The sequence below is a fragment of the Belonocnema kinseyi genome, chromosome 9 (assembly GCF_010883055.1).
Source record: "Belonocnema kinseyi isolate 2016_QV_RU_SX_M_011 chromosome 9, B_treatae_v1, whole genome shotgun sequence".
Taxonomy (NCBI): Eukaryota; Metazoa; Arthropoda; class Insecta; order Hymenoptera; family Cynipidae; genus Belonocnema; species Belonocnema kinseyi.
In genome coordinates this window covers 110,118,487-110,133,529 of record NC_046665.1, presented here as the reverse complement: position 1 = coordinate 110,133,529, position 15,043 = coordinate 110,118,487, and the positions used below count along the sequence as shown (strand labels likewise).

Below are 15,043 nucleotides of genomic sequence, written 5' to 3'. Positions count from 1 at the left end.
TTTAAATTTTCTACCAAATTATTTTATTTTCGAGTCAAAAATACGAATTTTCTACTAAACAGTTGACTTTTTAACAACAAAGTTAATTTTCAGGCGGATCAGAATTACTTTTCACCAGACAGTGTAATTTTAACCAAAAAAGATTAATCTTCTTTAGAAAGAGATACATTTGTAAGTCAAAAAGATTTGATTGTTATGAAAATAGTTGTATTCGCATTTTAAGAAAAATTTGTTGGTCCAGAAAGAAAAAAAATTCAATGAATTTGATGAATTTGCAATCCCAAAAGACGAATTCTCTACAAAATGGTTGAATTTTCAGCCCGAGGATATAAATATTCAACAAAAAAGATAATTCTTAACTACTCAGTTCAACTTTTAACAAAATAGTTAAATTTTCAATTCAAAAAATGAATTTTGAACGAAAAACTGTTGTATTTATCGTGCAAAAGAAATTTTTAAAAAACCACTTGGTTAATTTTCAACCAAATTATTGCATTTTTTACCAAAGAATTAATATTTTACCAAAAGAGACCAATTTTTAACAAAAAATTTATTTTTAAGAAAGTGCAAATGCTACAGAAAGAGATGAATTTTTAAAACAAAAGAATGAATGTTAAACTAAATAGTTGAATTTGCATTGATTTTAGATTGTTAGTTAAGAGAGGAAAAAAATTTTATCAAATTATGGAATTTTCAAACCAAAAAGACGAACTTTGAACTAAGAATTATGACTTTTTTTTACAAAATTATTCAATGTTTAACAAAAATGATTTAAGTTTTAACCAAAAATTTAATATTATACTTTTCGATCAAAAAGAACGAACTTTAAGCGAAAAATAGTTCGATTTTTAAATTGGGTTCTACAATAATTGAGTTCGGATTTAAGTGGAAAAACTAGAAAAAAGGGGTGAACAGGGAAGACTGTGAAGACTGCGGTAAGTAAATAGAAAATTTTATAATTTATAGACTAAAGAATATCATTTTAAATACATTTTTTTAATTTTCAGACTATACACTTTTAAATTCGGACTGCGTATAAGTTTAATACTTAAAAAAATATATGAAAATATTTTGACACTATATTATAAAATTTGTGTAAAAGTCACACCTAACTACAAGAAGCAAAATAAGAAAGAGGAAAGAAAAAGTTTGTCTTTTTTCTTGAAACACGCTCAAAAGACATTTAAAAAAATCTACCAGCACTTCTGGGTTCATTCAAAACTCCTTTTAAAAGCAATAAAAACCAATAAAAATGGAATTTTTATATCTCTGTTGTTATTTTATAGGTTTTCCCATAAATATAAATTTTTTTGAAAGTGGAGTAGAACGCGGAAGTTATTTAGTTGCTAATTTAATTTAGGATTTAATATGTCTTTTCACAATAAAAAAAGAAAAGGATATGAAAAGAGCTGGCGACAAATTAGTAGTTGTAAAGTATAAATGTGGTGTAAATCACGAGGCGTTGCTTTGTGGGGAAACGTTCATTATACCTATAATCTAATGGATAAAGACGTGCCGGCAACCGTGCTATCGGTAATGGTTGCTATTTTTAAAAACCATTCAAATTTATTTATTCCATAAATATTTAACAAATTTTTTTCTAAATACAAAAATTATTAATATAAGTTAAATATAATGAAAGGTATTCATATAGATTGAATTATGGCCATTTAGAGAGATTGTTCAAAAATTTTAGCCGTGAGTGAACAATATAAATCATTTCCCAGGCTTCGATTTCCAGTCACTATTAACGATTAACTTATCGATTTTTACCTAAATAATAAAGCGATGTCCACGTAGGGATAATCGATTATTTTCTGGATGCAATTAATTTAATCGAATTACTTTCTTGAATTCATGAATGGACTTGATGTACAATATATGTAAATGATTTTGCACAGGTGCCGTATATTAATTTTATTCATGCACTTCGAAGGATTTTAAGTTGGTTTTTAAAGATATCAACGGATTTAAAGTATTTCTAAAATTTTAACGAGATTTAAAGGAGTTTTAAAGGATATGAACTGATTTCAGGAATTTCAAAGGACGTTAAATTGGTTTCAAACATATTAAAGCATTTCTAGGGATGTAAACATTTTTGACAACATTTCAAAGGATTTAAAAATTGTTGTGACATTTGATGAGATTCCTTGGGGGTTTCAAGAAATATCAAAGGATTTCTACAAATTTAACGTGATTTAAAGAGATTCCAAGGAGTTTCAAAAGATTTGAACTGAGTTCAGGGATTTTAAAGGATTTTAAAAGAGTATCAGAGATATCAAATAAAGCAAAAATATTTAATGAAAAATGTTTAATTTACAACAAAATATTTACACGTTTTACGAAAATGATGAATTTTGGACTAAGAACATTAATTTTCTACCAAAAAAGATGAATTCTCAAAAATACAATAATCTGTATTCAAATGGTTGGTTTTTTTACTAAGAAGCTTAATTTTTAACCAAATAATTTTTACCATGGATGTGATGTTAGACTGAAAAATATTTCATTAATTTTAGCTTGTGTTTTTTCGTTACCAAAACTGCGTAACTAAACAGTTTAATTTTCACCCTAAAAAATGTAAATCTTTTCAAAAATAGGAGTAGTTAAATATTTAACGAGGAGAATTAATTTTCAATGGAAAATCGAATATTCTGTGAAACAGTTGAATTTTCAACCCAATAATATTAAATTTCAACAAGAGAATTTATTTACAACCAATTGGTTGAAAAAAAAATAGTTAAATTTTCAGTTAAAAAATTTAATTTTTAAAAACAAAAAAAAGTTCTCAACTAAAATTATGAACTTTTAACCAAAATAGTGATCTTTTAAGAAATTACTTCAACTGTAGACCAAGCCGTTGAATTTTCAAAAAAAAAATCTGATTTTTGAATACAAAATATAATATTTGATAGTTTAAACAAGAAAATATATCCATTTCAAATAAAAAAAACAGTCGTATTTAACCTACAAAGACAAATTTTCTACAAAATACTTGAATCTTTAATTAAAACGGATTAATTTTGCAACCAAGCAGTTACATTTTTTACTCAAGAAGATTTGTTTTCTACAAAAAGACGAATTTTTAACAAAACAAATGAACTTTAATCCAAATATTTATATTTTCTTCCAATTTTTTTTTTATTTTCGAGCCAAAAATATGAATTTTTTTAAAACACATTAGAATTTTCAACAAAAAATGTTGAATTTCAACCGAATCAGATTAATTTTCTACCAGACGTTTTAATTTTTAGTAAAAAAATTTCTGCAAAACAGTTCAATTTCTCACAAAAACAAAAAGTTGTTAGTCAAGAAAGAAAAAGAATTCCAATCACGTTGAATCCGTAACAACATTTTTTACATTAGACTTTTTAACCGAAAAGAATGAACTTCAAAGCATTTCAAATAGCATTTTTAAATTTATGAAAAATTTGTTTCTATAAATTGAGAAAACATTGGTGTCAAACATTAGACAAACGTGATAAAGAAATTTTCAAAAATATTTTGATAGTGCAGCAATTTAGATTGTTCACAGAAAAAAGCACAAAAAATAAAATATCAATTTCGAACATCTTCAGAATTTAAAGTTCCCAAATTCGTTGTCAAGGAGATTTTTTGATTCTACGATTGCCTTCACGTTAAATCGTTTTTGCATAAATAAAAACAGAAAATATGAAATCCATTACAAAAGTTTTTCGTGCACTATTTTGTTAAAATATGTGACACTAGTTACACTTTTTTTTATCTCTAAAGTGAGTCCAAAGATGGAATTTAAAATCATTTACTAAAAGTTATTTAAGATTTAGAAAAAAACTTGTTTGATTTTTTCCATGAATATTAAAATTGATATGAATTCGTATTTTAAAAGTATATTAATGTGACAAAGATTTTGAACAGTGTTAACTTCTGCCAAGCGATCGTATATCATTTGCAACGCACTCTTGGATAGCTACTTGAATATGGAACGAATTCCGCGTAAGGGTAGCTGACACGTGTCGTGTATAATCGTTCATGTACTTACACACTCGATAAAACAAATCTGATGTATAAATTTAAAGTAGAAGCATTTTAATTTCCGTATGAAATTCTTGGAAATTAAAAAAAAAAATCCAGTGCTCAAATTTGGATGAATGTCATGAATACGGAAAACCATTATTGCACCTTGTAGAGGACACTTAACTAAGCTTGCTTTCACAAGAAATAAATAAATTTTAGGTTTTTAATATTTTTTAAATTACTTTTTCAAATTGGAAAAACACTTTCGGGAATGGAAAATTTTGTACAATCAGTTAATGTGACGTCAGTTTAACGGGCAGTCGTTGCCAGTGACTGATTGTTTAGTATTTTTGAGAAACCCTAGAATCATATTCAATTTTTTATATTTTGATACTTTGTGTCAAGATTTATTGAAATTAAAAATTTCGAATATTCGAAAAATCGTGTTGAAGAAGAGTTATTCCAAAGCGAATTCGCAAAATCTTTAACTTATCAAAATCTGAAATAATTGTCGAAAGGTTGAGTGGAAATTTCTGCTCATAGCATCAGAAAACAAAAATTGAAATATTATGAAATATTATTGAAATATATATGAAATATTAGATTCAAAATTTGCCAAATTCAAAAGTTTAATAAATTATGCGCAGTATAATAAATTATTTTACGGTGCGATATTATATGCCTGAGAAAATGATAAATAATAAAAAGTGTAAAAGGTAAATGATAGTGACATAATTTCGACCAGAAAAAAGACCTAGATGATGTCAAGAGGATCTTTTAATGTAGAAGTTTCGAGAGACAAATACTCTCCACATCAGGAAACGAAAATCCAAAGTAAAAAAATAAGTCCTATTAGTACAATTAAAAAACCATTGTTTCGTATTTCAAAGAAGTCACACTCTCAAAATTCTCCTCTCGAGTTAGGTCTGTACTTGTTAATCTTGTAAGTTTGAATAGTGAAGTCCATCAGTTAAATATGAAGGACACATTAAAGAAATATTAAACAAAAGCAGCATAGAACAGGATGCTTGTTCTATCTCTTCTTTCAAAATTAACTTCTTTTTACTTCTATTTTGTTCAGTAATTTTTTAATATGTGCTTCATATTTTCCTGATGGACTTGACTATAACTTCAGCATGATCAAATTTTAATTTTTAAATAAAATGATTTAAAAAAAGCATACAAATTCTCTATTTCTTAAATTTCCATTTTAATTATATTTGATTATGGAAGCCTTTTAGTTTGAATAATTTTAAGTTGGCAGCATTCACGTTTTAAGCACAAAAAAACTAGAGTTTTAATTTTGTTTCAGCTCATTTTTTTACAAACTCATCTTGAACTTTAGCCATGTTCGCGGTCATGGTCAATGTAAAGAGTGAAAAACAAACAATTGTCACTCAATTTTGCTTCAGTATATTGTAAAGTATATATATATATATTTTTTTTGTTAAAAATGAAAGTTTTTTTCTATACATGTTAAGTTGGAATCTTGGAAATTTCCAAATTTTTAAGTCTGAATCTTTTCAAGTTTGAAGTATTGAGGCATTGAGCGCTTATCGTATAAAATTGTGTCAGGGCCTAAAATGTTGCGCAGTCCGACACTCTGTGTGTAGTCTGGATTTAAAAGTGTGTAGTTTGAAATTAAAACATGTGCATTGGAATCTTAACTTTATTTGCTAAGCAAATTGTGTAGTTTTCTAATTTTATATTTTTAAATAATTAAAAATGAATCCAAATTCTTCTCTACTCACCACAGGCTTTACAATCTTTTCCCTGCTCCCCTTCTTTCCCCCTTTTTCGTTTTTCTTATTAACGAACTTCATTATTCGAATCCAGAAAAAAATTCAAACCTTTCTGGTCAATATTTAATTTTGTTTTTGTTGAAAAGTCTCCCATTACATTAGGTCCGTGAAACTGAAAAAAAAACAAGATTTTTAAAAATAATAATGTATTACAAATTTATTTTAAAATACTAAAAATTATTATTAATATTGTCATATTGACGTAGGCAGTTTCCGTTTTATTTTTAAGCTGCTTCGAAAGCTGCTTATGTATCTGCTTCATGTGAAGCTATAAGGTGAAGGAAGGGATGAGATGTTTAATCCTTCGTAAAATTATCATCTGGGAATGTATTAATTACATAAATAAAGAAACGCCCAGTGAAACTTCCAGACTAATGAAAAATAAAAATAAATAATAAAATAATGATTAATTATTATTTATAATCATTAAATAAGTAATAATAATAAAATAAATGATAATTAAATAAAAAATAGTAACAAAATAATAAATTATAAGACAAACTGATTGAAAATCTTATTGACAATACAGAAAAAAGTTTATGCGGCAAGGTACTAGAAACAGAGAAGACATTAATTAAGGCAAATAAGGACGCAAAAGCGTGATACGTAGTAGGCGAGCAAAAATTGCCAAACATAGATCTTTAATAAAATAAAAGAAGATTGTTTTTGCATCTAAAGTGCAATACAAATTATATATTTTTAGTAAGTTAAACATTCTGAATGTGCCAGTAATAAATAAATTCCAATAAATAATAAAATAATTTTTAAAAACTAATAAAAAAACATTAGTCTGGAAGTTATTGTTGTGAAGTTGTTGTCTTTATTTATGTAAAGCTCGTACTACTACCCTTTTTTTAAGTTAAAGAGTGGAACATTTTTTTGACAGCCTAAATTGACACTAAATTAGTTACAAATTCTCCCATAATGTCCATCCTCAATATGATAATGTATTAATTCCAGCTTTACGAGCCTCATTATATTTTTTGTTAAAACTTCATTTTTCTTGGTTAAAATTTTTGGCATTTAGTTACAAATTTTATTATTTTGTCAAAAATTTAACAATAATGTTTACACGACATCCTTTTTGGTTGAAAATTCCACTTTTTTGCTGATAATTCGTCTTTTTTGGTGGAAAGATGAACTATTCTGATAGAAAATTAATTTTTCTGTTTGTTACAAATTTATATTTTTGGGTTACAAATTCAACTATTTTGTAAAAAATTCGTCTTCTAGACTTCAGTATTCAACAATTGAGCGTTTGGATGGTATTTTTCGGTTAAATTCCGTTGTTTTTTTATTTAAAATGAAAATTTTTTTATGGCTGGAATATCAACTGTTAGATTTTTATTAAAATTTTAACTTTTTTTGTTGAAAATTCAAGTATTTTCCTTGCAGTTTAACTACTTTGCTAAAAATTTATTTAAAAATCTCTAAGCTTCATTTCATTCAAATAAATTTATTTGGCTCAGAGAAATGGTTTTATGTTCATATAAAACATTTTCTTTAACTTAAAAGTATTTTCTTCATTTTGAAGTTATTTTTCGTTAAATAACAAAAACGTATGGTTGAAAAACGGCTTCTTTAATTCGAAACAAATAATTTTGTGTGTTTAAAAATCTAACTATTCTGTTGAAAATACGTTTATTATGATTGAATTTTTTTAAACTTCAAATTGAACTATTTTTTGGGTTTGAAAATGAACTTATTTTAGTTGAAGTTTAACTGTTTTTTTAAATTAATGAATTTGGTTAATAAATCATCTCTTTTGTTTTAAAATGAACTATTATGGTACAAATTAAATTTTTTTGGTTAAAAATGAAGTTTTTTAACTTTTAATGTAAAAATTCTATTTTCGGTTGAAAATGTATCTTGTTTAGTTGACAATTCATCTCCTTGATTAAAAATTTAACTACTGCTTTCAAATTTTTTTAAAATTATTTATTTGCCTAAAAATGTAACTTTAAATCTTTGTTTGAGAATTAATATTTTCTAATTTAATATTTCAAGTATTTGGTAGAAAAGAATCTGGGTTGAGATTGAAACTACTTTATTAAAAATATAATCTTTTGGTTGTAGATTTATCATTTGAGTTGAAGATTCTACTCTTGCTTGAAGATTTGACTATTATATTAAAAATTCATTTCTATGGTCGAAAATTTAACTACTTCATTCAATTTTTTTTAAGTTATTTATTTGACAAAAAATGTAACTTTAAATGCTTGTTTGAAAATTAAAATCTTTGTTGAAATTGAAACTGCTATGTTAAAAATTTAATCTTTTGATTGAAGAATCATCATTTGAGTTAAAAATTCTACCCTTGGTTGGAGAGTTAACTTTGATATTGAAAATTCGTTGTTTGTTGTTGATAATTTAACTATTCAAGTTAATGTTAAAAATTGATATATTTAGTTACAAATGGAACTACTTGTTTGAAATTTCATATATTATGTTGAAAATTTGTCGTTTGGTAGATAATTAATTATTTTTCTTTGTAGAAATTTCAACAATATTTTGAGTAAAATGCAATATTTTGGTCGAAAATTGATCTGATTTGATTGAAAATTCAACTATTTTGTTGAACATTAATGATTTTTCGTTGAAAGAAACTTTTTTTGAATAAAAATTAAAATATTGCTTGATTAAAATAAGTTGAACTACTTTTAAAAAAATGAACTTCTCCGTTTAATCCTCAATACTGTTGAAAATTCAGTTGTTTGTGAATTTAACTATTCTGGTAAAAAATTGAAATATTGAAAAAGTAACTATTTTTTAAGATTATTCAAATGTTGGAATTTAAACTATTTTTATGAAAAGTTCAACTATTTTCTTAAAAATTACTCTTTTTTGTAAAAATTAAACAACTTTGCAGACGACTTGTCCCATTGGCTTGAAAATGAACAGTTTAGTTGAATTTTTTCCTGACTTGGCTGGAAAATTATTCTTTGCCAAAAATTCACTTCTTTGGTGGAAAATTGAACAATTTTATTAATATTTTTTTATATTATTTATTTTAATTAAAAATTTACATTTTGTAATTGAAAATTGAAGTAATCAGAAAAAATAGTCTTCTTTGTTGACAATTTAAATATTTTGTTAAAAACTGAAACTTTTGGTTGAAGGTTCATTATTTGAATTGAAAATTCTACATTTGGTGGAAGAGTCAACATTATAATACAAATTCGTCATTTGGTGCATAATTATTCTTCTTCGTAAAAATTTCATCAGTTTTAGTTAAAAATGCGATTGTTTGTTTAGAATTAATCTGGTTTGGTTGACGATTCAACTCTTTTGTTGAAAACTCTTGGTTTTCCGGTTTAATTCAACTATTTTTGAATAAAAATATTTTTTGATTGAAATATCAACTATTACATTTTTATTCAGCATTTATGTTTTTTAGTTGAAAATCAAACTCCTTTGTAGAAAGTCAAACTATTTTGTTAGAAATTAATTATTTCTGTTGGAGATTCGTAATTTTAGTAATTCATTTACTTGGTTTAAAAATAAATTTTCAACTGAAATTATAACTATTCCATTTGTGGTAAAAAATTAGTATTTTTCGGATGAAAATACAAGTATTGGGTTAAAAATTTATCGTGGATTCATGAAGCACCATCATTAATTTTTTTTTTTAATTTGTTCGTTTACTTTGGTGATTTTGGTTTGGGAAGCCTGTTATAGATACAGTTAATAAAAGATTTTTTTTCATTTTCTTATAAGCACGAAAGCTTTCAAAATTTAAAATATTTAATTATGTTTGAATCTTATCAGTTTTGAAGTATTGAAGCATTTTAAGCTTATATCATAACATCGTGTAATAAAGAAAATTTCCCAAATTTCTAATACCATATTGAGTGATTTCTCCTACTATTTGAATAAAAAGGCAAGGAAATATTTCCTGTGAAAAATGAGGTCAAAATTGCTTCCCAGGATGAATGTCAAGATTGCACTGAAATCGCAGTGTGCGCAATAGATCGTTTACTAAAGTTCGAGCCTTGTCCGTGAAAGAGACAAGGTATTGAGTCGAGGGTCAGCCGGAGAATCTTAATTTATTCCATTTACAATCCGATGCTGTTAACTTTTTAGGCGAAGGACTTGTTAATATTGTGCTGCTACTACTGCTTCGATGATCGAAATACCAACAACCCATTATTCTAATCAAAATAACAAACTGGTTCTTTAAAATCATTTTTTTCATTCAACTAAAAATAACTATAAAACCAAGAAAATCGTTTTTAATTCAGAAATTTTCATTGGAACAAGAAACCAGTTCTTTGAACTATGGACATTTCTTTGAATCAATTCTAAAAATCAGCGTGCATCCTTTCATTATAAATTATATCATCATTTCTTTGTATATTTTTATTTTATTATCAAATATTGTTGTTCAAGAGCTTCAGAAAAATTTAGATTGTCACGTAACTATTTAGACGTCAGTTATGACCCTTTTTTGAAAGAGAACATCAGCCTTCTTAACGATAAGCTTATCATCCACGTAATAGGATGACATTCAAGATCATTTTTACATTTGTTTTTTTCCACGGCATTAATTTTGGTTTAAAACTTGTGCGTTTTGCTGAAAAGTTCAGGGAGAAATTATTATTTGGTTTATTGTTCAATTGAAGTTTTTTTTAACAAAATGACAATAGGCTTAGTTAAGAGAAAAACAACTTATTTGTCCGCAATATTAATTTGTTTTTGATATGCGTTATCTTCTTGGATGGTATTGTGGCATTTGTTATTTAAAATTCTATCATTCGATTATGCCAACTTCAGGGCTGCCACTGCCACACAGTCACTTAAGTCACTCTGAGTCACGTTTTAAAGATAAAGTGAATATAGGCACTTTTAAAACTGAAAAGATCACTTCAGCCACTACGGGATTCTTAAAAGCTCATCCTGAAGATTATTAAAATTTACTGAAATTAATGGAATATTTTGGAATTTAATTTCTTGATTAATTTGAATTTTGTTGGATTTTTCTCTGAATTCTTATTAAATAATCCTGAATTCTCTTGAATTCCCTTACATTTTTTTAAATTTACTCCACATTTTTCTAAAACCAATAAAAATTTAACGAGTTCCCTCTTCTTTCAAATATTCTTGAAACAATTGTTGGACATTCACTTGAGTTGTTCTATTCCTTTAACTTCACTCGAATTTTATTTAATAATGTATTTTCAACAGAATAGATGAGTCTTTAACCAAACCGTTCATTTTTTAATAGAAAAACAAAGTTTTATTAAACTGATTCAACTTTCTGCCACAAAGATTATTTTGTGCCAAAAAAGACCAATTTTCAATAAACTATGTTAATGAATTTACTACCAAATAATTGCATTTTTAACTAAACAAGATAAATTTCAATCAAAAATGAAATAGTTAAATTTTCAGGTAATACAGTTACTCTTCAACAACAAAAAAGGATTTTCAAACAAATAGTTAAATTTTCAGTCAAAGAAATTCATTATTATATATTAAGAATTATTTTGTATTAAAAAAGCTTAACTCTCAATCAAGAAGATTCATACTCTGCGAAGAAAGACGAATTTTCAAACAACTATACGAATTTTCTTCTAAATACAGTGAAACTCTTCAATAGCGCCAATTTTGGGGCTGACGGTGGGTGGAACTAACTCATTATAGCCCGCTCCGCTTTTGTTTGTTCATGCTTGAGTGCTCGCCTGAGTAACATACGCATATCCCGCGTATCCCGCGTAGCCCCTGTGACACCTACATGTAGCGCCATCTCAATTCTCGGAAGGGCTATAGAAGGGAGGGCTATTGAAGAGTTTCACTGTAGTTGCATTTTTAACCGAACAAGATAAGTTTCAAACAAAAATGAAATAGTTAAATTTTCAGTTAAAACAATTGATCTCCAACAACAACAAAAAAAGAAATTTCAGCCAAAGGGATGGAATTTCAACTATAACCATGAATGTACAACCAGAAGAATGGATTTTTGTCAATTTAATTCAACTTTAAAACAAGAAGAATTATAAAATAAATTAATTTTATGATAGAAAAATGAATTTTCATCAAAGTAATTCATACTTCAATCAAAAAGATTCAGTTCCCACCGGGAAAGACAAACTTTCAGTAAGCTATATGAATTTTAAAACAAAAAGTGGCATTTTCAACTAAAACGTTAAATCTAAGAAAAAAAGTATTTTTATTAAAAGAAATTTATTTTCAACTAAAAATATTAATATGTAACAACAAAAAATACAACAAATTTCATCAATGTAATTTAATTTTTAACCAAGAAAGTTAATTTTCAATTGAAAAAGATAAATTTTAATTAATATATTTGAATTTTCAAGTAAGAAAGACTAATTTTCACTAAAAATGAAATAGTTAAATTTGCAGTTTAAACAATTAATTTTTAACTACAAACAACGAATTTTCAACCAAATATTTTAATTTTTAACCTAAAAAGATGAATTTTCAACTAAAAAAATAAATGAGTAAAAAATTAAAGTGGAATATTTAAAGTTCAGTTTAAAAAATAAATTTTACAAAAAAAAAGAATTCTCAACAAAATTATTGAATCTCCGTCCAAAGAGAAACGCATTTTCAACAAAACAGTTGACTTTTTAACCAAAAAGAATACTTTTTAATCAAATTCTTTAATTTTCTACAGAGTACACTATTTTTTACCAAATAATTGAATTATCAACCAAATAAAGTAAAGTCATAAATTTTGAACTGAAAAAGATCAATTTGTAACCAAAAACTGAATAGGTAAATTTTCAGTTAAGAAAAGTAATAAAAAAAATTCAAGAAAATGGATTACGCTGCATGAAAAGTTAAATGTTTAGTTAAGAAAATTAATTTTTAACCAAAAATCCAATCATCAAGAAAATTTTTCAATTTTCAATCAAACCATTTTCAAATAAAATCAAGAATCTTTAACTAGAAAACAAATTTTTAACAAAGTAGTTTCAACGAAATAGTTGAGAACTATTTTGATTACATAAGTAAATTACTCTGAATAAAATGGATTAAAACTCAATTGCTTGGATGATTTAAGTTACTTTGAATTACCCGCATTAGAAGTGGATTCCCTGAATTACTCTTGATTACGCTGTATTAAAAGTGGATTAACTGGATTACTCTGCATTATAACGGGATTACTCCATGATAGAAGTGGATTTCAAATGTATTACTCTAAATAACCCTGCATTACAATTAGATTACTTTGCATTATAAGTGTATTCCTCTATATTAAAAGTGTATTACAATCGGATTACTCCGCATGACTTGAATTACTCCGAATTATAACTGGATTAAGTGGATTAGAGCTAGACTGACCTATTTTCAAAATTGATTGCAAGTGGATTAATGCGAAATACTTTAATTACTTTAAATTGCAAGTGGATTACACTGGATGAGAACTGGGTTAGTTCATATTAGAAGTGGATTACTCCGAATTAATCTGCATTTCATTTAATTACAAGTGGATTACTCTGGATTAGAACGGGATCACTACGAAATATAAGTTAATTTCTTCGAATTACTCTTGAACCAATGTGGATTAAAAGTGGAATACTGTGCATTATAACTGGATTACTTCATGTTATAACTGGATTACTCCGAATTATTTTAATAACTCCGAATTACAAGTGTATCATTTAGATTAGAATTGGATTAATCCATATTAAAAATGGATTTGAAGTGGATTACTCCGAATTACTTGAATGACTCTGAATCAAAAGTGAATTACTATGGATGAGAACTGGATTACGTCATATTATAAGTGGATTACTCCTAATTTTGTGGATTACGTTGAATTACAAGTGCATTATTCTGTATGAGATTAGATTCCTACGTAATATAAGATAATTTGAAATTGATTACTCTGAACTACTGTGGATTGCAAGTGAATTATTGTGCATTATAACTCGATTACTCCATGTTATAAGTGGATTACTCCAAATTATTTGAATGACTCCGAATTAAAAGTGTGTTCTCTAGATTAGAGTTAGATTAATTTATATTTGAAATCAATTTCAAGTGGATTACTCCCAATTACTTGAAAGACTCCTAATTACAAGTGGATTACTCTGGATGTGAACTGAATTACTTTATATTCTAAATGGATTACTCCTAATTAGGTGAATTACGATGAATTACAAGTGGATTACTCTGGATTAAAACGAGATTAATCCATAATGTAAGTGGATAATTTCAAATTATTTGAATTACTGCGCATTACATGAACTGCTCTAGATTCCAAGTGGATTGCTCTGTATTATAACGGAATAATCCATATAAGTGAACTACAGTTAGATTATTATGAATTACTTCAATTACTCTGCACCACAAGTAGATTGCTATGGTTCATAACTCAATTACTCCATATTAGAATCGGATTACATGTGGATTTATCTAAATTACCCTGGATTACAAGTGGAATAATCTGTATTATAACTCGATTTCTCTATATTAGAAGTGGATTACAGGGGGATTACTCAGAATTATTTAATTACTCCGAATTACATGTTAATCACTCTGTATTACAACTGGATTACTTCATGTTAGAAGTGTATTACTCAGAATTATTTGAACTACTCAGAATTACAAGTGGACCACTCTGTATCAGAACTGGAATGATTCATATTAGAAGTGAATTACTTGGAATTACTTCAATTACTTCGAATTGCAAGTGGATTACTCTGTAATATATCTGTATTACTCCATATTATAATTGGATTACTCCGAATTACTTGAAGTACTCAGAATTACAACTGGTTTAGTCTGTATTAGAACTGGATTACTCCATATTAAAAGTGGATTACAAGTGGATTGCTCCGAATTTCAACTTTATTACACTGGATTACCGCATTACCAGTTTGGATAACCGAACGGTCCAGTGGATTCAAAAATGTGGCGCACTAAACATTTAAGGCCCTCCTATATAACAAAAAACGCAGCCAATTCCCATCAATCTGGGTCAAAATAAAGGAAAAAATTCTGCAAATCTTAAAATAATCTCCCTTTCACCACACAAAACAACAAAAAATCCGACGATTTCCAACCCTAAGGCGCGAAATGCGAATTGATCACAACTTGGTTCGCCGGATCGGAAATGTAAAATGTTTTTGAGACTGTGTGTGTGTGTGTGTGTGTCTGTGTGTGTGTGTGAATCCAAGCGAAGAGTGTGTGGGAGTTTGTAATAAAGTATCCACGTGCGGCTGTGTGTAGAGCAAGCGTGTGGACTCGGTGGCCGTGGCTATGGCCTTACC

General features: G+C 26.9%; 1 protein-coding gene across 1 annotated transcript in view; it reads left to right on the top strand.

The window, feature by feature from the left end:
- LOC117179332 (ecdysone-induced protein 74EF) overlaps nucleotides 1-15,043 on the top strand; it is a 348,553-nt gene that overhangs the window by 77,540 nt on the left and 255,970 nt on the right. The window lies entirely within an intron of this gene.